Here is a 24,861-nt window from a genome sequence, read left to right as displayed (position 1 = left end):
AAAGAATAGGAGATTGCAACCTGAAAACCCACGGTGAGAACATAGTATTCCATCTTCTTCAGTTGTTCCTTTTGTGTGTGTTTCATCTTCAAGAAAGGCGTCAGAAACAGAGCAATTTGTCAAGGAGATTTCATTGATTTCCTTCAGTATAGCTGCCTAATCTGTTTGCTCAAAATGGTTTTGCTTTTTTGTTAATATTTCAATATCATAAATTATTAACATAAGGGTTCGGGCCTGATACTTCACGGAGGCAACGAAGGCGGTTGCCTCCATGCCCCCATAGTCATTGCCTGGGTGCCCTGAAATGCTCCAGTAGAAATTTATGATTTCCTCATCGGGTGCCTTTTGTTACCAAGGAGAAAATGCCTTGGTGCCCTTGCCCTTTCAAATAAGGAATTCAACTTCTATGCAGTTTTGCCGCAGTGCACTAAAGATCAGTCGCTTGTTTGTTTATGCAACAGCCTTATTGAATTAACGTAATGTAAACACGAGGCACCTTGAACATGTCCGCAGTTCCTGTTTTTATAAACGACCGCTAATTAAATACCCTTGTTAAAATATAATTACAGTACCATTTCATTAGCTAATGAAATAACCAAGTTGTGGGATAATTGGTCGGCTCAAAGACAAGGTCATTAGTTGCGTGTTCATATTCTTCGTGAAGGATCAATAGGTCATTACATGAAAATATGCATAATAAGTTAAACATTTGAAAACATATAAATTACCAAATAATGTTTTACTTAGAAATGAATGTTTCTTTTTGCCAATCAAATACTCTGAAGAACACTCTTGATAAATAAACCCTATTTTACCAGAGAGGAGCTAAAAAAAAATTAGCAAAACATTTATCAAACCAATACAAATTGCACTAATGACCTCATAGTCCTAATGATGAATTACTGCGTTGACTACTTGGAATGTTGGGTTATCAAACGTGCCCCTATGTAACTTGTTATACAAATTGGTTATTAATTATAAGGCATGCATAATGTTCAAATAACCACTGCGTTAAATTTGAAGGAGGTCGCCCGTGGTGTAATCCTTTCGTTTACTATTTCAATCCGTAGGAATAGACTGATGATGTCGAACCTTATATCTTCTCAAACGCTCATGGGTTAAAAAAACACATTGTTTAAAAATTAATAAAGGAACCGATGTTATCGATGTCGAACAATTTCAACCCGGAAGTCGAGTTGGGATGCAACCAATTATGTTGAGAAATAATTCCATCTGAAATGATATCACATGCGTTTAAAATGCTTTCCATTTGTCTTAATGCTTTGTGTAAGCATTTGTTCCAAAACGTTTCACGCTTAAACACTTTTGTAGAACATGAAACGATCGTACGACAACGCGTGCACCATTTTCAGTGAAGTATTCATGTTAATTTGATTGTTTCTTGAAACCTAAAGCGTACATGATTCAGACAAACTCTTGAACAGAACTGCGACAAAACACAATGGACAGACAGCATTTCCACAACCTTATGGCGCTTAAACAAGGATTATAAATATATTAACATATGGTCATATTTTTACATGTTACTATACCAACGCCAAATGGTACGCCATCTTCCATAGTGACATATTCTGTTGCATTATTGTAAATTGATGCTTGAAACAAAATACGGTTAAATGAACTGAGCACGCCCGACAAAATGGTGTTGGCATTGTAACTACATTCACACTGTACATGTCTTATGAGATATCGAAGCCAAGGAAAGATAACTAAAACTAGGACGTCTTATCAGCCGAGACGATGAGGCAAAACCCACCGTCTGGTCTCAGTAGGAGAGGTCTATGTACTTTCCTCCATATTAAGAGATACTGTTTCATGGTGTACCAGAAAGTATCATTAAAGGCACTGGGGTGGATTTCACAAAAGTAGTCGTAACTTCGGACTAGTCCTAGGCAATGCTAAGAGATAGGACTGGTAATAAGTTAGGACCAGTAACTCATCCTTACTTAGGACTGGTCCTATCTCCTAGCATTGCCTAGGACTAGTCCTAAGTTAGGACTACCTTTGTGAAATCAACCCCTGGACACCTTTTTGGGTAATTGTCAAAGACCAGTCTATTCATTTGGTGTATCTCAACATATGCATAAAATAACAAGACTGTGAAAATTGGAACTCAATTGGTCATTGAAGTTGCGAGAGAATAATGGAAAAAAACCACCAGAAAGTTGTGTGCTTCCAGATGCTTGAATTCGAGACCTTAGCTGAGGTCTCGAATTCAATTTAAATAGTTTTAGTGAGTAATGACCTCTATCTCAAAAACTACTGTTTCTCACAACAGCTCTCCATTGCTCGTTACCAATTGAGTTTTTATGCTAATAATTAGTTTGAGTAATTACCAATAATGTCCATGTAGTGCATTTAAATAACAATTTTGAAGCCATAACTGCGCTGTTATACTGTTATATACTGCATCTGTATTGCCTTCAAGGTGAACTGCAATTCACTGAAACATAAGGTCATTAATATTTGTATTGTAGACATGCCATAACGCGTTTGCAGTTGCTATGGTGCATCGTGATGACACACAGAGAGAGGATCCGTTGGTTCACTAGGATTTTGAGATCACATGAGTCTCTTCCCAAATACAGCAGACAAAAGAGCTACTATTATATTACATCATACCCAAAACCTGGGAGTAAGTGCAGGTAAAAAATGCAATTATTAGTCTTATCTCGTGCCGATGGCTTGTTTCTCGGACGAAAAGGGTTCGTTAATGGTATGCATCATGCATTATGCAAGTCAATAAGCACCGGTGGGAGATGGAGCCTACTGGGGGAAAATTCTAAATATACAGACCGAAAGGACAGGTCCTTGATGGAAGATTGAACACAATGAGGCTGCCTCGCACGCAAGAAGAGCCGGGTGACTATAGTAACGTGTGCAAACTACTCATAACGATCGTTTAGTCTGGATTATTCAAGTTAGTGTTCAGTAAAAAGATGTGCAGTTCGCGTGCGATCAATGTAGTGTAGAAAGACATGGGTTCGCACGTGATGTCATAGCATGTGCACACAGTCACGCGTAAAGCTTCAACTTGGTAAATGAGATTATAAAAGTGAAACTGTAATTATTTTGTTGCCGAATAATCTTTATTTGATGTCAGGGTTTTGTGACGTGTAAGATCACAGTCTAGAAGAGGTCGGTGTGAATTGATTGTTATTTTGTTGGAAACAGTCTCTTAAACAAGCCGTTTTGGCATGCAGTCATGTAATTAGAGGGTTGAAAGTTGGTATCGCGTTGCAAACCATCATGATATTTTACACAACCGAACATGGTGATTTGAATCAAGACTATCAGCCGACATCTCACTTTAAATGGTATCACACGGTATATGGAACTATGAAGCAATTCAAGAATACAAGACACCTTTACTGCGTCACGAACGCCATGCAGCCTGTAATTCGAGTCGATGTATAGTCTCGTATAGTCTTAGATGTTGTTTTCCATAATAGCAGTGGAATAGTGAACCACCAACCTAACATAAATGATTGGAATGCCTTCTTATTGAATCAATAAACAACAAACAACAACCACAATTTCCTTTGTTCTTTTGTAGAGATTTTCTGCATTCGGGTACACTGTAACAAATCTGTTAAGAGTTTATAAACACAAATGTTGTACCCACTTTTAAACATGTTTAAAGGATAAACATGCTGATCATTTTCACACCATGATCAAATTAAACACACACAAGAATATGAAAAACTTGGTACAAAAGCTTATGCTTGAAATGTGTTGAAATTCTATACACATTAATAAAAAAATTCTCTCTAATCGTGTACGTACTCGATAAGTTATCGTGTACGTGCACGATAAGTTATATCGTGTACGTACACGATTTGTCCTAACTTATCGTGTACGTACAGCATGATATAAAGGTGCGTTTTTATACTCAAGTGGTGGCACATACGCTTCCGTATTCGGGAGCCTAGCACTGATTTTATTCATCAGCACAGTCAGCTTTTGTCTCGTCTTCCGGAACGTATTGGGGTCAGTACGCTCAATTGCGTCAACATAATGAAATCTGAACAGAGCTCTTTCAGTGATTGCATGAATGCAAGACTACGGTTTGAGACGTGATTTAGTAATAAGGGGGTCCAGATTTTGTCCCATAACTTTCAAAACAAGGTGTCCAAAAGACACCTATAAGACTATAGGGCATGGGGTCAAAATAGCTTCCAAAACTGTTGTGCGCCTTATCGAAATCCTGATAGTTCCCACCTCCAGACGTTGAGGACTTCTGAAAAGATTGCGCCTTTTGAATATTTTGATATGAAATTCGAACACTCCCAACGAAAGTAATGCAGAGGTTGATCACGGCGCTTGAATGAATTACCGTTTTCACTTCATGTTCTTATAATATACAACTTGCATGTCTTGAATTGCACATAGAGGCCAAGGAGGGCATGGATTCTGTTGCTCTGGTCTTGGCCTTGGTGCTCCTTCAAAAGCTTTCCTTAGACAAATCATTTAGATTGTCCAATAGGACTGCCCAATATGTAAAAATGAATTCTTAATGAATTGATGGCCCTGCCCTCTCTCATTAATATGAAATTCCGGGCTTGCAACCAACTGGTTGTATAAGCAAAAACTATATCAGAATTGTGGTTTTACACAGCCATGAAGTGCAGTTAAACTCTGTTAATATTTAGTAAAAATATGCATTCTTATCTGACACTTGTTGAAGAGAAAAAACAAAAATGGACAAGTTGTTTTATGTAGAGCGTGTACTATGCACTGTGTTTTCATGCACAAGTTGTCATCACATAGAAATATTGACATAGTTTTAAGATAGATTACTGTTTTGGTCCCCTGCGTTGGGCTGGTTGACATTATTCACACACTTAACAGACACCAGCTCATGAATAGGTTGTTTGCATTGCCGGGGTCAAGTCCCGAACTCTGAATTCTCTCCACCACAAAAGGGACCTCTCTAAAAACTATGGACACATTCTCCGGGATTTGTCCGGGAGAGGGGGGTGCGGTGGCCTCTCATTACCCCTTGATTTCCCCTCTGTCTGCCCGTTTGATATTTACACAATTAGTGGGGGCCAATATAATCCCGTTGGAATTGCATGGTAGTTTATGGCAACCATTATAATTGCATTCTTAAGAGTCCCCAGAACACAAAATGATGTTGCCAGACGACGGATGTGTCTTTTTTAACAGTGTCGATAATTTGCAATGCGTTTTATGTTATAGTGATTAATATTTTCAAAACCGAAAGGCCTATACGGGTAATTTTAGAGTCCAATAGTATAACCCTGAGTCATTTCTTTTGTTTTGTTTGCTTTTTTGGGGATAGAAAGTTCGGAGAGACAACAAAATTGTTGGGCAACCACGAAAATGTTGGAGCCTATTATCTCGCCTACGTGATGTTATTTCGTCAAGATTCGCAAGATCAAGGTTCGAAGAGTCTTGAAGAATAATAAACACTTGTTCACATTCGTAATAAACATTCATCACATTCTCACCCACCTGTCTGTTATCACATGGGTAATTCTTCGCATTGTGCTCAATCATAACACACTCATACCTTTTAGAAAAGGGACTATAACAACTTCCGATACAACAATTGCAAGGAGTGTTTTCACATCATTGTGTGGTAACCTATGGAGTTGTCGATTCGAGTCAGGCGACTTGGACTCGAGTCAGGCATCTTGGACTCGAGTCAGGCGACTTGGACTCGAGTCAGGCGACTTGGACTCGAGTCAGGCGACTTGGACTCGAGTCAGGCGACTTGGACTCGAGTCAGGCGACTTGGACTCGAGTCAGGCGACTTGGACTCGAGTCAGGCGACTTGGACTCGAGTCAGGCGACTTGGACTCGAGTCAGGCGACTTGGACTCGAGTCAGGCGACTTGGACTCGAGTCAGGCGACTTGGACTCGAGTCACTTTTGTTTTGACCCATGACTTATTTTTCAGCACTGACTTGCGACTTGACTTGGACTTAAAACATATAATGACTTGCTGCAAATTCTGCCTTACTATAGTTCTTGGACACCTTTTAAACCAAAGTTAACGCAGATAATTTTGTTTAGTGGTAGACCTAAAGCAGAATCAAATGTAAAAAAATAAAAACACTAAAATTTGTTCCGTGTTGAAAGGTACCCTATTTTACTCTACCCTGCCCAGTTCAGGTACCCATCCCTTCCCCGACCACAGCACCGCTGCTTGCTATTTCGAGGCCCCGATTCTTAATTTCTGCTTTAATGTTTCTTTGCTTTGCTGTTTGCCGTCCTTTTATAACGACATCCTGAATTATGTGATTTGGTCGGTCCCATGCGATCATTTCATAACGAGAGTCGACTGTATTTTGCTCAATCCAGTCTGGTGCCCGACTCCCATATAACAACAAAATGTCTTGTTCCCACGAGTAGGCCTATGGCCATTTGTGTTGATAATTCCTTCGCATTACCTTTGATGCCCGAGGCCTATCGGCTGCGATTCACCTACGAAAGCTCCCCTTCATGTTTTTGCGCCTTAGTAACGATTTCGCTCCAATACATCCATAACATGATTGGAAAAAATTCATCACTCTGTTTCCATGGTGACGCAAACATACACTCGAAATGTCAAGACAATGACGTCAGAGGGAGGTAACAATGCCGGTCGATTTGATGAGACATTAACCGAAATATTGGCTATTTGAGCATGTTATCAACAAGTAGTATATACACCCACACGGACGTCTATGTTAAAGGCACTGGACACCTTTGGTAATTTCTCAAAATAAATGTTAGCATAAAAACTTACTTGAGGAGCAATCTAGAACTGTTGATAAGTATAAAACATTGTTAGAAACGGCTCCCTATTATGAAGTAACATATTTTGTGAGAAAGAGGTATTTCTCACTCTGAACCCTTATGTATAATAGGCATCGGAAAGCACACACGTTTGTGTAACAATGATGTTTTTCTTACATTATTCGTTTGCAACTTCAATTTTTCTTAGATTGGTTATTAAAGCATATGTTTGGATACACGAAGTGGGAATACTGGTTGTCCAGTGCCTTTAACCTAGTGACTATATTTTGAGCACGTTATCAACAAGTACACGCCTACACGACGCCTACTTAAACCTGTTTAGGTGACACTTGGTGTTTATCCCAAGGAAACGAATTGAAGAAACAGAAAAACAACACGATCACATCACCGCTTCCCATCTTCAGGCGTGCAACTAATCAGGATATTTTCAAGAGATCACCGTCTGTCATCCATTGATTTCTGCTTTAAATTGAAAGACACGAATTTGCTCTCAATTAAAGAAATATGGCCAACAAAGCCTTGTGATTTTGATTTGTTTTTTTTGTGATACAAAGAATGAGCAACTTTTATTCGTGCGTGCAAAACCATATACTGGCCACAGAATTTGATTGTGTAGTCTTTTGGCATGTTTATCACCTAGCGTAACCCACTGAGGATATAGGTAGGTGCATACTTATTAGCCAGAGGGGTGTTGTTTGGGTATCTTTTGGACACCCTTTTAAAAATATTTTGACTCTTTCTGCCATTTACATGTAAAAGAAAAATATTGACACCCTGTTTTATCTGTCGTTTATATGTAAATGTAAAATTTGGACACCCAGTTTATAAATTTCCAGTTTGTTTGGATAAAACTTTGGGTGCACGTATGAACTGATTTCTTTAGATCATGCTACCCCAGAACAGGAGAGCCAGGGGTTCAGTTTTATAAATTGAGATATCAATGTGAGCATGTAAAGGACATGCCTTCAGTGTTACAGATCAAGCTCGTACCCAAACAGATTACATCCGTCGACCCCATGTCTTCCAACATTATATTAAAAACTGTGTTTCCTCAAAATACCATATAAAAAGAGCCCCACATAGTCCCAATGAAGATTATTACCTCATCATGCCCACTTTTCCATATGACAATCATTTTCATTTCAATTGAACAATCGCACAAACAGGATATTAAAAAACACCATACAATTAAAGATTTTTAGATAACAGATTATCATCATCATGAAACCCATGAAAGGACCGTCAAACAAATTCCATTATTAGTTAATGCAAGATACACAAAACAAATCAAAACCGAACCTTACAGTCCTGATAGGATACAAAACCGGAAAAAATTTCTTTTAACTAATCATTTTCTAGTTTCGGAAACCTGTTTTTGCTCCAATTTACAATCAATAATCAAAATAGACGTTTTATTTCCTTCCTCTTTCAAATCAATGATGTTATAATCTATTCACATATCGCAACAAGGAACATATTATATTAGTCAACTGAATTATTTTTTGTCACATGAATTGTCCTACTATCAATAGCCCTCGCCATTGCTCGTTACGAACGTTATTATGCGAGTAACTCATTTGAGTAATCATCAATAGTGTCCAGTGCTTTTAAGAAAATATGACCTTGTATCTGATCTAATCAGGCAGGCTTTTTGTAAAGACAATATTGTTTTTGTATTTTTACTCATTGTGTTCAGTTAGTTACAAATTTGGTCGATGCATTATGCACGCCAAGTTTCATCTGCGTATGAAGTCACTTGGTATTATTAAACTGCTGGGAATTCCAGCAAAATGAATTGTTCGGTGGAAAACCCCTGATTAAAGCTGTGGTAGGGGTTTATAGGAATCACAGCAGGGTTTACTGTTTGTGTTGGGCGTTAGGACGAACACTAAAAAGGACAGTCGGTCACTGAATATAACCACAAATTGAACTGTTTCTAAAAAGTTCATTCTTCGATAAGTCCCTGCAATGAACCGGGGCATAGAGCAAGGACCAATTTGGGTTTCAACTATTTTGTTAAGCTTGGTTTTCACTATTTAAAATGGCAAATCTTAAATATTTCACTGGCTGGTTGAATATTACGTCTACATTTATCACTATAAAAGTTGTAGTTATCCACCTTAAAGGCCGTGGACACTATTTGGTAATTGTCAAAGACTAGCCTCCACAGTTGGTGTATCGCAAGATATGCAGAAAATAACGACCTGTGAAAATTTGAGCTCATTCCGTCATCGAACTTGCGAGATAAGAATGAAAGAAAAAAAACACCATTGTCACACCAAGTTGTGTGCTTTCAGATGCTTGATTTCGGGACCTCAAGTTCTAAATCTGAGGTCTCGAAATCAAACTCGTGGAAAATTAACTCTTTCTCGAAAACTATAGCACTTCAGAGGGTGCCGTTTCTCACATTGTTTTATACCATCAACCTCTCCCTATTACTCGTCACCAAGGAAGGTTTTTTGCTAATAATTATTTTGAGTAATTACCAATAGCGTCCACTGCCTTTAAGTGAGTGACTAGTTATCTAATCACAGCGACAGACTTGACCACAAGTCTATCTCATTTTATGAGTTTTTATTGATAAACTTTATGCAAGTCTGTTCATGTGGTACCATATACCATTGGAAATTTCAATGTGACTTTCAATTTGATAGTCACATTTACATTGGTAATATAAAAATGGCTCTTTTAGTTTATACATTCAAGGTAGGCATACTAGTACTATTATACCAAAACTGGTGTGTAATGCATTAAATAGTCAGTACTTTCCTGAGTCCTGTGACCACAAAATCCACTCACTTAATATGATCAAATATACTATCTGCATGGATCCACCTGTCTTTGCTCTGATTGTTCTTCAAGTCTACATATAACTATGCATAATATGCCAAAATAAACGAACATTAATTATACATATCTTTCAGTATATCATTCACTACTGGTTCATAAAATATTATACAGGATGAACCGAGGGCCCCTTATTTTTTATTACAAAAGGCCCTTTAACCATATTGTGCACAAATCAAGAAATATAACTCGTATTTTCAATATTGTTTGCGAACTGATGACGGAAGTTGAGGGAACGTACCTTGGATCGGTCGAGTTGTTCTTTGAAAAGCGTTTTAAACCAAGGCAACGTGTCCCTTTAACTGTTTTAAGGACCTGTGGAACCAACCCCAACGCAAGAATGAAACTATGCTGTTTTACACCTTAACTTCTTCTGAGGTTAGGAGTCCTGTTTATTTATAAGTTTATATTTATATTTTTATTTATTTATTTACCGTTGTAACATTCCTTTAAAGCATATGTATACGTAGTATGACGTTAGTGGAAATAGTCGTGCAGTTGTTTCGAGCCTGTGTTTGCATTTGTGACCAGGTATGTCGAACAATTACTGTCTAAAACAAAAACAAGGCAATTTATTTTACACGTCCAATTTCCTGGCTGACGTATCCTTCATGTCAGGAAACAATTTATCAACTTCTGAAGTACGAGCCTTTTGTATTGCGAGGAGGTTTTCGTCATGATTTGGACCGGTGACCCGCTGAAAGCGCCTTGTCGACGCCACATAATGGCACCCGGAATGTCACCCTTCGGACGGGGCAGGTTACGGCATAGTTACAGCCTCCTCACTGCATTGTCCGGTTTATATTTCGGGAGGTATCAATGGGGCCGAAGGGCACCCCTTGCCCGGGGGCTGGTTGTGGGAATCGGCTTAGAATAGGTTAGTCCTTTATCGCGTAGGCCTACGTGTGGAACGAGTACAGTCGTTTATAGGGGTAGCACCCCCTATAAAAGTGCAAGGATGGACGTGTTTTTGTAAAGACCCTAATCTTTATCGTGCCCTTTAGCATCCTTGTCGTGCTCCCTGTGTTCAACCAGTAAAGAACAACGGTTCGCAAAATTTAGGAACCCGACTATTTTCCCCTTGGTTCTGGCTGAGGCTGCTCACCGGTTTTAAGCCACTTTCAATAATGGCTTGGTATACGGCTCGACCGCTGCGTCATCATTCGTTGAAGAATAGTAACCCCTACAACACCCTTAGAAACGGTGTCATAGCCGTAGCTGCAGCCACCAATTGGCGGATTTAACCTCGGATTTGGTCAATGGCATGCGAGAGAAACAAGGTGAATATCTTTTTGGAGGAAACCAAACTTCCCCCATGAGCGAACATGCAGTTTATTCACCGTTGGAGCATGGTTGGAGCAACCAATGTAGCGGAACACTGATAACCACGGAGGAAGGAAATTTCATGGTTTAACCAAACCCAGCTTTTTAACATGTCAGTTTGAGCATGGACAGGATCAATTGAAAACCCACCCACCGTCCAATATGTACAAATATTAATTGTTCAGGCCTTCAAGGTGCCGGATATCATAAAACCTTGAGATTTAGGTTTCCGCCATTAGCCAGTATGGATACAAAGAGTCTATGTAAAGTGCAGTGTAAGCATTTGAAAACCTATATACGAATTAGATATAGCCGTATGGTCACTACGTTTCAATATGTTTTGGTCTGATGTGCAGTAATCGCAGGTCATTTCTTCAAATTACTACCTTTTTTTTTAACGCTGAGCCTTCCTCTGTCTCGTTCCTGAAGCCTGCATGCGTGTATTGAGACTTGTGCAATTAGCCAATGTGGACCAGAGTCTCTATGGTGCAGTACAGGCATTTTGAAAACATTAGTGGACTTTCACTACAAATCAATATGTTTTGGTTTGATATACAGTCGTTGTAGTATCTTCAAAATTAATATATTTTTTACGCTGAGCTTTTTCTGTATTCTGCTATTTATTGAATCGTGCCTAATTCTTTGTGTGGACCATGCAAGTCTCGGAGTAGCTCGTGTTCCTACCCAGGGTTTAAAATGTGCGCGAAGCGTTCAAATCGCGAGGGAATCGCATGCATAAGTTGTTTTATTCATTCACATTCTGTAAAACAAAATCCTAGAAAGTTAGAGAAACTGACTGGGTAAATTTATTTCGATTTCGTTCTGCATAAAAGCTATTACAAACTGTAGTTCGTCGGTTTGTAAAACGTCTGGGAACAATACTTACAATGAAAAATGTGTCATTAGGGATTTAAACTTGTATAGATCAAATGCAGGTTTTTTGTTGCTAATTTGTGGTTTAGAATTTGGTTATACTCAGCATATTAGAATGTAAGAAAGTGGTCAGACTGCATTTTCCCTCACCACAAATGGGTAAAACACTCAAGGGAAGTATTGGTATACAAAATATTTATCGGTTACTAAAAATGGCAGTTGCAACCTTTTACTGTAATAATGTACAATGAAATATTAACCAGAAAATGAGCTGCATTTTGGCTACAGTCATTCATATCAGAAAACTCATAACATTCCTATTTTGCAAAGAAATAAAAAAATACCCGCAGGGTGTTTTCATATTGAACCAGCAGACCCCATGGTCATTGTAAACTCGAGCGCAAAAACGGCTTCCAACGAAGGGGGGTTTAACTTCAGTTGAAGGGTCGGCTAGAGTTCAAGGACCCCCTTACCTTCAGCCCCTTTGAACAGCTTTATAAAAAATTACCCATGAAAGGAGGAGGAAAAGGGATTGTCGCCTGGCTGCTTCATGGAAAAGTCAAACACATTTTGCATTGCCTTGTTCCGTCAAATCAGCCAGCTGAGGCAGAAGTAACGAGGGCCTCCCGGTGAAAATACACAAATATCAGGGGGCTACTCCGGGGACGCGAAGGCCCTGAAACGGCGCCTTCTCGCTATGTTGTTGAGACTCTTCTAGATCAGTCTCTTAATTTCTCAGATTTCTGGCCACATTGTGAGCGTTTTTATAGAGGATTACTTACAGTTTGAAATCTAAAATTACAATACGGAGAATCTCTGTTTTATTTCCCGTCTTTGAGTATCGCCCAAGGGCGAGGTAGTAAAACTTGGCTAAGTGTATGGATGAGGTTAATTGGATTTGGGAGTAATGCATTTCGGTATCTGTATTAAGCCATTTTATTGATCTTGTATGGACGAAGGAGAGTGGGAACCACAGTTATTACATCTAACAAGATGTTTTAATTATGGTAAGATCAAATGGAAGGGTTTCCTATAGTCGTTAAACCGTTAAGCCAAGTCTGGTATTGCTTATTACTGGTTAATGCTCAGAAAATGCTCAGATTTGCTTGAAGAAATAATATGGAGAAAAGCTCATTACGTTTGGGGTAAAGCCCCCCACGCACACCCACACTCGGTAGTGTCCCGCTGAAATCGCAAATTTTGACCAAAAAGGGATTCGGGCGTTTCGACAAAGCATAAAAGTAACCCAAAAAGAGGGGACATTGCTCATTTTGTTTTACAAAGTCCAAACATTAAGAGATCAAAGAGAATACCTCGATTAATGGGGTCGACAAAACAAATAGCACACATGCATCCACACAAATGTCTGTCATGGAGGACTTCTCTTTGTGTTGTCTACGGTTCTTTTTTTAGAATTGTCCTCATCGGTTTGTGCATACATGCATACATACACATACATACATACAACTAAATATTTATAAAGGGCCTTTACATCAAGATCAAAGCGCTGAAAAGAGCAAAACCAATGGAACTATGAATACAACAAATTACATCTGATACAAGTGAGTTTTGAGAGATTGTTTGAACAAAGGGCAAAGAGTTAGAATTTCTGATGCGTACTTTGAGGTTGTTACACAAATCAAACCTAGAAAGAACACGTCCTCAGTCTTTCAAACCACCAGTATCCTTTGTACTTGTGTCACCATGTGTCAACTGGTAGACACGTTCTCACACATAACACCCCGTAGATTATAAGAGACACCAGTCCTGATGAAGACTTAACAAATCTCTGTGCCAAACTATGTCAATATAGCCAAGGTTTGAACCCGGTTCAGATGACAGGTCGATTGCAACGCTATATCCCCAAATCTCTATCAACATAACGTATATCAGTACTCAGTATAGATACAGGGTTTAACTTGTATGTAGGGCGAGTCTATTTGACCGGGTCAATGGAAGTGTATAGGTATTGAGATTCAATGCAAATGGTAAATCTGAGTGCCATATAACTCCCGATTCTCATTACGTGTTGAGGATGTTGTTTATCATTTATTCTAGTATGAATTTACAGGCCTAGTACTAATATTAATTGAGCTAGAAAACTGAGCTTCAAACATTTGAGGAAGGGTGCTTTTTATAGCAGCTCCATGGCATTTAACTTGTTTTCGTCAAAGTCATTGGAATAACTAATGTCATAATGTGAATAGACTGCACTTTTGAGCCCCTTTGCTTAATAAGCCACTGGTTTGGTGGTCGGGTTACGGACCCGTGAAGTGATGCAGGTACTTACCGCTAAAGTGCCCATAATTGCCTTTGGTTCACGCTTTAAATGGCAGACGAATATTATATGAAATATATATATATATAGTAAAAATGAATCCTGGATTAGGAAGCTAGGTCTAAGACGGGGAAAGAAGCCCACGGGCGATGTTTGTATGTCTTATGTCTATCTTATCCCCCTGCCTCTTTGGAAGAAATTAACACGATTATACGCTGGGCATGCTTTACTCACGTGCCGGCATTTTCCATTTTGTTTGTTTTCCTATTTACAAAAGAGAGCTCCCATCCAGGAATGTTCCTTTGGAACACAATCAGTTGAATAAGCCTTTAGAAAAACCGCCATTGTATTATTATTTGTCGTGGACAATGGTTGTTCGAAGAATGTCCTTAGTCATGAATGCCGAGGGCAATTAATTTTCTGATCGGTTTATTTTGTGATGTTGTGTTGCTTGTATATGTGTTTTACGACTTGAAGGCATTGTAGTACAATTATAATATAATTGAATTAAACATTGGCTTTACGTTTATTGTTCATAATCAAATTGAGTATTTCATTGCATGACACATCAGTAAGGTGGTTAAATGGTTTAATTACATTTTTCAGTGATTGTTCCAGAGGGATGGCAAATTTCAAACCTGTGTCTACGTCTGCATTCAGATCTGTTTGTTAATCTACCAGAGAAAAGCGTACTAGCTGTTTTTTTTATATTTATAGCAGCCGTACCCTTTGTTCTATTTATCTACTATAGCACTGAGGAAAATGGTACCAATTAAAACGCTCCATAACGAAATTGAATGCCATCAAAAATAAAAAAATAAACCAATATATAACCGCTATACAGAATTTGCTCCGTTATTTAGATTATTTGTGAACTTAAAATTCAATTGCTAATAATGACAATGATTATAAAAAAAAGAACAGAGCGAGAAAATTTGTTTTTAAACAGACACTGATTTTCATAAGGAACCAGACGGGGGAAAAGGTGGCTGATCTGCACTGAAGGTCAACACCATAATTTGAGTTTACTCATGACGACTCATGCTTAATCTGTGCAAATTCACCACTGGCTTGCTTTGTTTAAATAAGCAATTAGCCGACGCGACACCCTTTGCTATTTATAATGAATCCCATTTTGAGCTCCGGCACTAATGTTCCCATTAATTAAAAACAACAGAAATCTAAACAAATTTTGTTCACACACAAAGCCATCTCATTAATGACTCATTGATTCCTGCAGCGTTGAGTTAAGATACCAGCTATAAACTATAATGACATATTAACGATAAAGGTACACAGAAGCGGGGCGATAGAATAGTTAATGACCCGTGCTATGAGTTGACTCTTGCTAGTCTATGACAAGATGTGGTAATTTCAAACTGCAAACACCACGCACGTGTCTGGCTAGTCTCGGTGCAAGACGTTCTTGTTGAGTTGGTAAAACCTCTAAGGTAAAACCATACGGGAGAAGTGGAGCGGGGATCGCGATAGTTGAGTGATAGTGAGTAACAACGTCTTTCACCAAGACTAGCGTCTGGCCTGCCTATACAAACAACGATGCTATCGTAGCATCTGATATTACAAATCAACTGGAACAATTTCGTACAACGATGCACCCTTACTGTCCGTTCGCTCGGACGAGCCCATCAAAGGCAGACAGCTATCGTAAGTCTGCAGAATTATTATTTAAAGGGGTTGTCTTTAAAGAATTCCACTGAGTGCTAAGATGAACGTATGTTTTCCTCTCTCACGTGAAACAATATCCACATAGTCAACCATGTTGAGTAGACCGTGCAAGTCTCACCGTGTTTGTTGAATACGCGCGAGACTTGCAGTCTACTCGCAAACAATAGTGTTTTACAATGTACTTTGCAATTATTTCCATATTCATATTCAAATTCTATATTAGATCATGACATTGTTTGCCAAAATTCGAATGGAATCAGGAACACATTCACTACAAACAAATAACTAAAGTGGGCAGAGAAAGAGTGGAAAACAAAACCCTCAAACATTCGGAGGAAACTAAAGACCAGATTGGAAGGATGCCTCTGGCGATACTCATTGGATATCATTAGATGTCTTCCTATCACGAGGAAATATCCACTCAGTTTGAGATGTAACCAGACACCCTTTGAGCTCTCCGGCTTAAGAACATTCACAGCTACATCCCTCCCTCACTCTCCTAAGAATTGTCATTTAAAGATATAGTCAGTTGGAAGCCGGAGGAAAAGTGGATTAGATATCCCCTCTTTAATACAAGAATCATGTAATCGGCCTAAAAGGTATATTTCTGTGTAAATTGCATTAGCATAATTGTATTTCTGTGGACACGCGCCGCTGCAGTGAGACAGATAGCAGTGTTCGGCAAGGTGTTAGATTACCACACGGCCAGATGGCGTATACAAACCTACCCTACATTTAACTGATATGACTCAGAAAGTTAATATTACAGTTATAGGAAGAGCCTGTAGTTTAGTGTCTTCAGGGACCTCGCTACGGGTATGCCTGATGGAGTGAGTCACTCACGGCTTGTGAATTTCCTCTCTTCCAGCGTGGCAGGTTTTTAAATTGGAAATAAATTTCATGCTGGGGAAGCAAGCTATAATAATGCAAACGGTTCAGGGGGTATCAAAGCATAAAATATTACAAGAACTTGGCCAAATAGCTTTAATCTTGTTTACATGGTCGTGAGCTTTGGGACTTTGGGGTATGAGGATGCCGAGAGGAGCTGATGGGGAAAAAGAGGCTCGATGTGATGCATTAATGTCGAGAGGATAAAAGGCAAACATCAAACGAACTGACGGACGGACAGACCAACAACCCTATACATTGTCGGTTTTGAGATTTGGTCAGAAAGGTCGTGGAGCGATGTTACCGGTGGCCAGGGGTGGATTTCACAAAGGTAGTCCTAACTTAGGACTAGTCCTAGGCAATGCTAAGAGATAGGACTGGTCCTAAGTTAGAACCAGTAACTCATCCTAACTTAGGACTGGTCCTATCTCTTAGCATTGCCTAGGACTAGTCCTAAGTTAGGACTACCTTTGTGAAATCCACCCCAGGTGCCTTGGTGATCACATGCGTGGCCACCTGTCACACTGTGAACTTCTAATGAAACTTTTACAGATCATTGCCAATAGTGGCTGCCTATATCAGTAGTGGCTATCGCTCAACCACTATTTAGCCATAGTTGTGTTCAGCCCGCCACAGTTGGCAAGAAATGCTCTACCGCTGCCGACCAAACCAAGTCTTTTACTAATCAGCCCATCCAACTACCCTTCTCCTGACTTCAATTTTTCCAATCAGTTCAAAAACTTGTTCTCATAAATTCACACTACCTTCATAAATGAAACCCAAATCACACCCCCCCCCCCCCCCCCTTAGGAAGAAGCCCAAAGTAAAGAAAATCCATTTTTGTCACACCTCTAATTTAAAAAGAATATCACAAGGGTTGTAGATTAATGAAATTTGCTCGCAGGTGACTGACAAGTTGGAATGAGATGGTGGCGCTCTGAGAATGTCGACTCTCTGTCTACACGTACGTGCAACGGCTTGGTTGGAAGACTTTGTCACGTAGAGACGACCATTTTATCAACATTAATTTCATCTCCAATTTAGTAGGGGTGGGCTTATTATTAGTGCATAATCACTTCATAAATGGCTGGATGTGAGTCACTTTTGGCTCAAAGAGTAAAACTGCACAATTCGTGACAACCTGCTTTAATAGCACAAAGTAATGTAGCCTCCTGTTAATTATTTCTGTCAGTATACAATAACAAAAGCCAGTCTCTCTGATTAACACGTGTTCATATTTAAGACACCTTAAGGCTATTAATACAGCATTGCGCAAATAATTGGATATACAAATCTAAAAGTTTACAGGTCGAGTGCAAAAAAAATAATTGTTCAATTTAATTTGGATTAAACTTTGTTGCAAGACTTGACACACGGTCAAGCAAATGTGGCCTACAGGCATTGTGCTTAAACTTGTTGTACAGTATTACACCGGGTAGTAAAATGTGGGCCTGTTACAATCAAGAAAAAAAAAATAATAATATTTTACTTTCAGGCCAATCGAACAGTTCCCGCCTAAACAAAGTTTTCCCTGATGCTTATTGGTAATAAGAAGAAAATCTATTAAAAAATAAAATAAAAAAATCGACGAGGATGGGATTCGAACCCACGCGTGCAGAGCACAATGGATTAGCAGTCCATCGCCTTAACCACTCGGCCACCTCGTCTTCTATATTAGATGGCAAAAATGGAACAGTGATTCTTAAATTATGCCGGTCATCAATAACATATTTTGTATTAAAAAATTTTTTTTATAAAAAAATAAAAAAAGAGAGAGATAGTAGGTTTAGGCTTGAAGGTAGTGGACAGTATTGGTAATTTCTCAAAATAATTAAAACCTTACTTGGTAACAAGCAATGGAGAGGTTGATAGTATAAAACATTGTGAGAAACGGCTTCCTCTGATGTAACGTTGTTTTCGACAAAGAAGTAATCTTCCACGAATTAGATTTCGATACCTCAGATTTAGATTTGAGGTCTCGAAATTAAGCATCTGAAAGCACACAAATTCGTGTGACAAGGGTGTTTTTTCTTTAATTATCTCGCATTTCGACAACCGCTTGAGCGCAAACAATTTCACAGATTTTGTATATTTGAGCATAATGTTGAGATAATGTTGTCATGTAGTTCTTAGCATAATACATGTATAATGTCTTGTCTTTCTACAATCTTATCACAGAGGTGAAATAACACTGGGTTCTCATCCTTGTACTCGTCAGCGCTCCCATGGCTACGAACTCGTCATAAACCCTTCCAAATTATTACCTCCGAACTGCATTACAATCACGTCTAATTTGGGAAATACATTTTCCAAATAAAATGTCTCCTCTTTTCAGCGCATGTTGTTTAGACAATTACAAAGACTAGTAAATGTGTGTAGTTTCAATCGACGTTTCTGTGAATCAATAATGTACATATACAAGATCAAGGTCACCATCCAGCTATTCCCGTCCCTCTTCTCTATCCCCAACAAATCCTCTTCCTTCAAAATTGCATTATCTGCGAGATCCAGCCTTGAGAATTATATATAGACAACAACCCCCAAAAATCAGACATCCTAAAATCAATTACAACGTGTTCGGCAGTGAGGGTCGACTCGTCTCCGAGGAGCCACCATCAGTCATAATTATCGCCAGCCGAGTTGTTTGTACAGGCGCCGGGGAGGCCCAGGTGACAGCCTGGTGGTCAAACACTGCGGAGGCAGAGGTGTTTGTCTCGAAGAGTGCTTGATCCTTCTTCGGCTGGCAATTCCATTCTCTCGCTTTTCGTTTTCTGCTCTTTCCCTTCATCCGGAATCAGGAAGTGTGATCAAAGACAACCCGTCGGATGAATTTAGTCTGCCGTCAACCTCTTGTAATTAGTGCTCAGGAAAATGGGATTGGTTTGTTATTTATGGGTGGCGATAGGTAGACGGAGGGTATAAGGGTGAGTTTGAAGAGAGGAGGGCGGGGGAAATTCTTTCTGCACAACGAAGTTGCCACTGTCATGGTGCTTTTCAATTGAAAGTTTTTTGTCTATTCTAAATCAAATAAAAAAAGAGAAATCCTTAAAAATAAAATCAGTTCAAGTTTTAATTATGGCGGGGACGGTTTTAGCTATTATTTTCACGTTGTGGATATAGATATCTACACATATGTTAACAACAAGATAGTAGTTAATATATGAAACCCTTCGTCTTTGTTATTCTTGATGCCCGTGTCGCATTCGTATAGGGGTATTGCTTCTGTACATGTGAATGACTCGGCGTTTGCATTGTATGTAACATACGTAATGTACGAGGCAATGAACGTAGAGACTGTGCGTACATGCATCTTGACATGTACGCTGTAGGCCACTCAGAAACTGAGGGAGACCCTATTTAAGCGACTCAAAATTAGAGCTCCTAGAAATCGTCGCGACTAGATATTCATTCAAATTGTTTATAAATAACAATTGCCCAGATTGTATAAGGTTAGAATAATATTTGGGAATTTAACTGTTCCAAAAATACAGATCAAAAGTACGAAATACTCCCGTTTTTGCTGATCCTCAACTTCGACGGACGATAGTGTGAGATCATGCGCTCTGAGGATGGCAATATGCATGTTAATCTGGGCAGACGGAATCCAAGAAACCGTTACACAGATCTAGCGAGCATTCTCACAGGTCGTTTTTCTAATTTTAAGTCGCTAGTGAACATGTTCGTGCCGTGCGCTAGTACCATACTTGCGTGTTCAATGAGCTCCTCCGAATACATGACGTCATCAGACGTTTTCGCTGGCCAATAGGAACGCTGTCTATAGGTTAAGAAGGCTAACCTATTTCATTCAGTAATCATGGTTTGTAAACAGCTCTTTTCAAACGACGGAAAACAACCCAACATTCCTCGTGAAATGTTTTCAATGTGTGTAAAACTATAAACATGAGCCTCGTGTGAAAGGACATCAGTTCTTTGCACATGTTCTATATTCCTTGCGCAATTTGTTCAAACATTGTGAAATTTAAGATGATCAAACCACAAACGTGTCCTACTGTCCTGTGTAATAATGATACAAATCTCAATACACGCCGGACTATCGCACAATATGTTTTACAGTTGCATGTAATTATTAGCCAATCAAAAATCGCTTCATGTGCCGTTAAGCAGGCCACAAAACCTTTGCATTTTGTCTTTGTGTGCGTCACGGCATTCCGTCCAAATACGAACTGCCTATGGCTATTAGTTACAGTTTCCATAAACTTCCGATAATTAAACTGATTACAGAAAGAATTCCTAATAAAGTGTCTCTTTTCCCATTCTTTATGTGTTTTTTTAGTTCATTATTCTGCAGTAGTGTTTAGCGGTTTTTGGAATGATAGGTATTTTTAAACAATCCTCTACCGTCAATCTCCAATTATTGGTATTCTTAGCTTAAATGTTGTTGTAATAAGTTGTGACAACCCCTTTTTATCTCTCGAGTCAGCAAACTTCAAAAGATTTCAAAGTGGATGGAAGAAACGTTATCCTTTACATAAACCATGAGCCGCAAGAGGATTAATGTCCTTTCCTATAATCTCAAAACACATCAACGATTCTTTGTGAGCATTCCGTTTTTATAGTCATCTTTTGTGGTGTTTTTCCTCCCACCTAATCTATCTGAAGGATTTCGGGACCTAACTAAATTAAATTTCTGGTCGATTTACCTTTTTTTCTTCTTTTTTTTTTTTTTTTTTTTTTTGGGGGGGGGGGGGAATTACTTCCCAATTGAATCTCGTTGATTGGCATTACGCAAGGACGAGAGCAAACACGTCATGTCTTTCTTGATGTTAAATTTGGCGGCAACATGAAGACAAATTGGACAGATGTGTGTGGCGCGTTTTTATTCTGTGATTGCAGTTTTTGCCGTAAGGTTGCATTCAGAATATACAGTTCAATCGGTCTCTTTTAGGCAATTTAACGGGTATGTCTTTCCCCCAAAATAATTGGCACTCGAGGTTTTAAGCTTAGGGATTAAGAAAGTGACAATTAGGCTGACTCTACCAAAACCTTTAAATGGTTTTGATTTCTTCATCATGCTAATCTAATTGCCTTATATTTTATAAGGGACATAATCTCACAGTACTTTAATTTTGTATTAATATACACGTCTATAATTGGCCTTTTAGTGTTACAATTTTGTAGCCTTTTAATCATGATATATTGCCTCGTTCTCTTGAATGTAAGTCGCGTTTTTTTGGGGGGTGGGATTACGGATTCAGTTTTATCAGAACATGCCACCTGGTGTGATAATTCAGCGACCCAAAAACAGCGTTGCCTAGAAATGTTGAGAGTTTCGCCCCATTAGTAGATTATACGTATCTGGGCTTGTCGGGATTAAAGAGAATTAAATTATTGATACAGCATGTTAACCTACCCCAGTGGCCACTGTGTTGGTTTTGTGTAAAGTTCTAGTGAAGGTGTACTTAGTCGGCTACAAGGGGACACTTTTTATCTGTACAAAGTTTGAACACATTTGGAATGATGGTTCCTTGGCTTCGACCACACAGTGACTTTGTTGAGATCTTTACGGAGGCTAAATACTTGGTCCTCGATTTGAGACCTGACTATAGTGACTTGGGACATGAGACTGACTTGAGACTTTACCTGAAGGTCTCGGTATTTTGTTTGAGACTTGAAGTTTGGGACATGTCACTTAACCTCTTTATGTCAACATGTGTGTCTTTCTTATATGCGTTATTCAGACTTATACATTTACATAAAAAGAATGGTCTGTATTTTTTTTCAAAACAACTCACATAACCATATTTGCTACAGCACAGTGTTTTTTAAATTTATTTGTTTATTTATTTTATTTATTTATGTATTTTTTTATATATTTATTTGTTTATTTATTTATTTATTTATTTATTATTTATTTATTTTATTTTTTGGGGGATGGTAATTTGTTGCAGTTTGCTTCTGGCTGCATGTATCACACGAATTAGATCGATTGGTATTTATGTCAAGTTGAATTTCTAGAATCCAGGATTAACGAGAATGCCTTACAGTTCAATGGTAACTTGAGTAGTTTAATAACACAGTTACAACTGTCAGCGTTATGAATTGATTATATTTTGACAAGCATCAATTTGGGCGGGCATTTCCAGCAACTTAATCTCTTGACCTCTGACCCAACTGAGCGGAAACACATTTAAGAGCTAATTTCTAAACACGTAAAATGACTCCCATTAATCAAACATTTTAGCTATCACATTTTGTGCATTCACTTTGGAGAAACTGTTTATAATGCGTGTACGTGACGTGTTGTATTTTCACACCCCATGGGCAGGGTTCGTGACCCGTCTTTGCAATAACTAAAGCTTTTATCCACTGCTAAAAATTTGACTGCTATTGATTTTTCCCCTCTCTATGAAATAACTTGATCGTATTCAACCCCAAGTTTAAGGCTCAGACAATATGGAGGTTTTTTTATACCATGTAGGTATCATTATAGCCATTTACAAGGTAGAAGGTAGCCATTTACAGGTAGCCGTGTGGCTAGAAGGGTAGCCATTTTGGTAGACATTTGGCTAGAAGGTAGCCATTTACAGGTAGCCGTGTGGCTAGAAGGTAGCCATTTACCGGTAGCCGTGTGGCTAGAAGGTAGCCATTTACAGGTAGCCGTGTGGCTAGAAGGGTAGCCATTTTAGTAGACATTTGGCTAGAAGGTAGCCATTTACAGGTAGCCGTGTGGCTAGAAGGTAGCCATTTACAGGTAGCCGTGTGGCTAGAAGGTAGCCATTTACAGGTAGCCGTGTGGCTAGAAGGTAGCCATTTTGGTAGACATTTTGGCTAGAAGGTAGCCATTTACAGGTAGCCATGTGGCTACATAGAGGTAACCTTTTGGCTGCAAGGTAGCCATAGCCATGGCTACAAGGTTCCCATTTACAAGATACTCATTTACAAAATGCCCTCGTAAATTCTAAGTTACAGGCCGGGTATGAGGTTTTAAGAGCTGCTGCAAACAGCAACTCAGTTTGCTTGTATTTTATCAGAATAATAAGTAGCTACTGAAATCTCAACAATTTAAGGCCAATAATGTATAGAGGTGTTTCTAACACCTTGGAAACTAACAAAATCACACTGTGTGTTTTTCTCTACTTGTTCACAGGCAACTGCTTTCGAACAAACAATTCAAAAACTGACTTGCAGTTAACTTTGTTTGTTGTCGTCTCCCACCGTCATTTCAAATCAGTAATTCATTTACTTTGCAACAATCACAGCTCAAGGACATAACATCGAATTTCATTTTGAAAGCCAATTTAGTCACTTTTCCCCCAGGGCTATAACAGAAAAGATAAAAACATGTAAAGTGCACGAGTTAACCTCCAGTGCAATTTATTGCTTTAAAATGAATTATGCTAATTGTGGCAGGCGAGAACCAAAGGGGGTATACCTCGGAGTATACCCAGATCGGAGTAGAGAACAGAGAAGATAAACAAACAACAAACATGTAGGTATGTAGGTCACCGAGGGAGGATCCTTAAACACAGGTAAATTGTGGCGCCGTTTTTGAGTACCTTTTGTAAGATTATTTACCCTAGTTCAGCTAGAATTGACGTCACTTTAGAACCGGGTACAACTTTGGTACTCTCTTGTTGGTCCCGTGATATCCCCCGGGGGTCTTTGGCGGGATTTTAGGAAAGGAGGGGGGGGGGGTCATATAAGTATGGGATTAACACCTATTTGTCGCATTTTATGGTGATGGTATGACTGCTTTAGTGCCATTACAAGGTTACCTAATTTCAACACAAATTGCAGCGACATGTTGGTGGTTTAGGGGTCTCTTTCCGAATTCAGCTTTACTTGTGCACCGTTGGTCACGGTTGAATCTGTACCGTACTCATAGAGACCAGCCGTCGATTTCAAAAAGAGTTAGGACTCGTCTTATCTCGAGTTAGGACGAGTAACTCTTCCTAACTTAAGATTAATCTTAAGGTCTGCATGCTACAGTGCAGGGTTGGGAATCGTCCTAAGTCATAGGATTAGTCTTAAGTTAGGAAGAGTTTTGTGAAATCGACGGCAGGGCATGGATGTAGTGCATGGATATTGCCTTCATATCACTGTGTTAAAATTATTGTTGGTACTGCAACCAAGTTATCTTTAATTAAACTTAACTTATCCCCTGGCAATTGCCTTGGTGCCCTTGAAATGCTCCAGTATAAATTTTCAATTTCCTGA

General features: G+C 39.0%; 1 protein-coding gene and 1 non-coding gene across 2 annotated transcripts in view; one reads left to right on the top strand and one right to left on the bottom strand.

Moving 5' to 3' along the window:
• Positions 1–24,861, top strand: part of LOC139935946 (uncharacterized) — a 119,012-nt gene that overhangs the window by 30,286 nt on the left and 63,865 nt on the right. The window lies entirely within an intron of this gene.
• Positions 18,269–18,350, bottom strand: Trnas-gcu (transfer RNA serine (anticodon GCU)). The gene has a single exon. It is a non-coding gene; the product is annotated as a tRNA-Ser (tRNA).

Source organism: Asterias amurensis, chromosome 4 (genome assembly GCF_032118995.1).
Source record: "Asterias amurensis chromosome 4, ASM3211899v1".
Taxonomy (NCBI): domain Eukaryota; kingdom Metazoa; phylum Echinodermata; class Asteroidea; order Forcipulatida; family Asteriidae; genus Asterias; species Asterias amurensis.
This window is presented reverse-complemented; position numbering and strand designations above follow the sequence as displayed.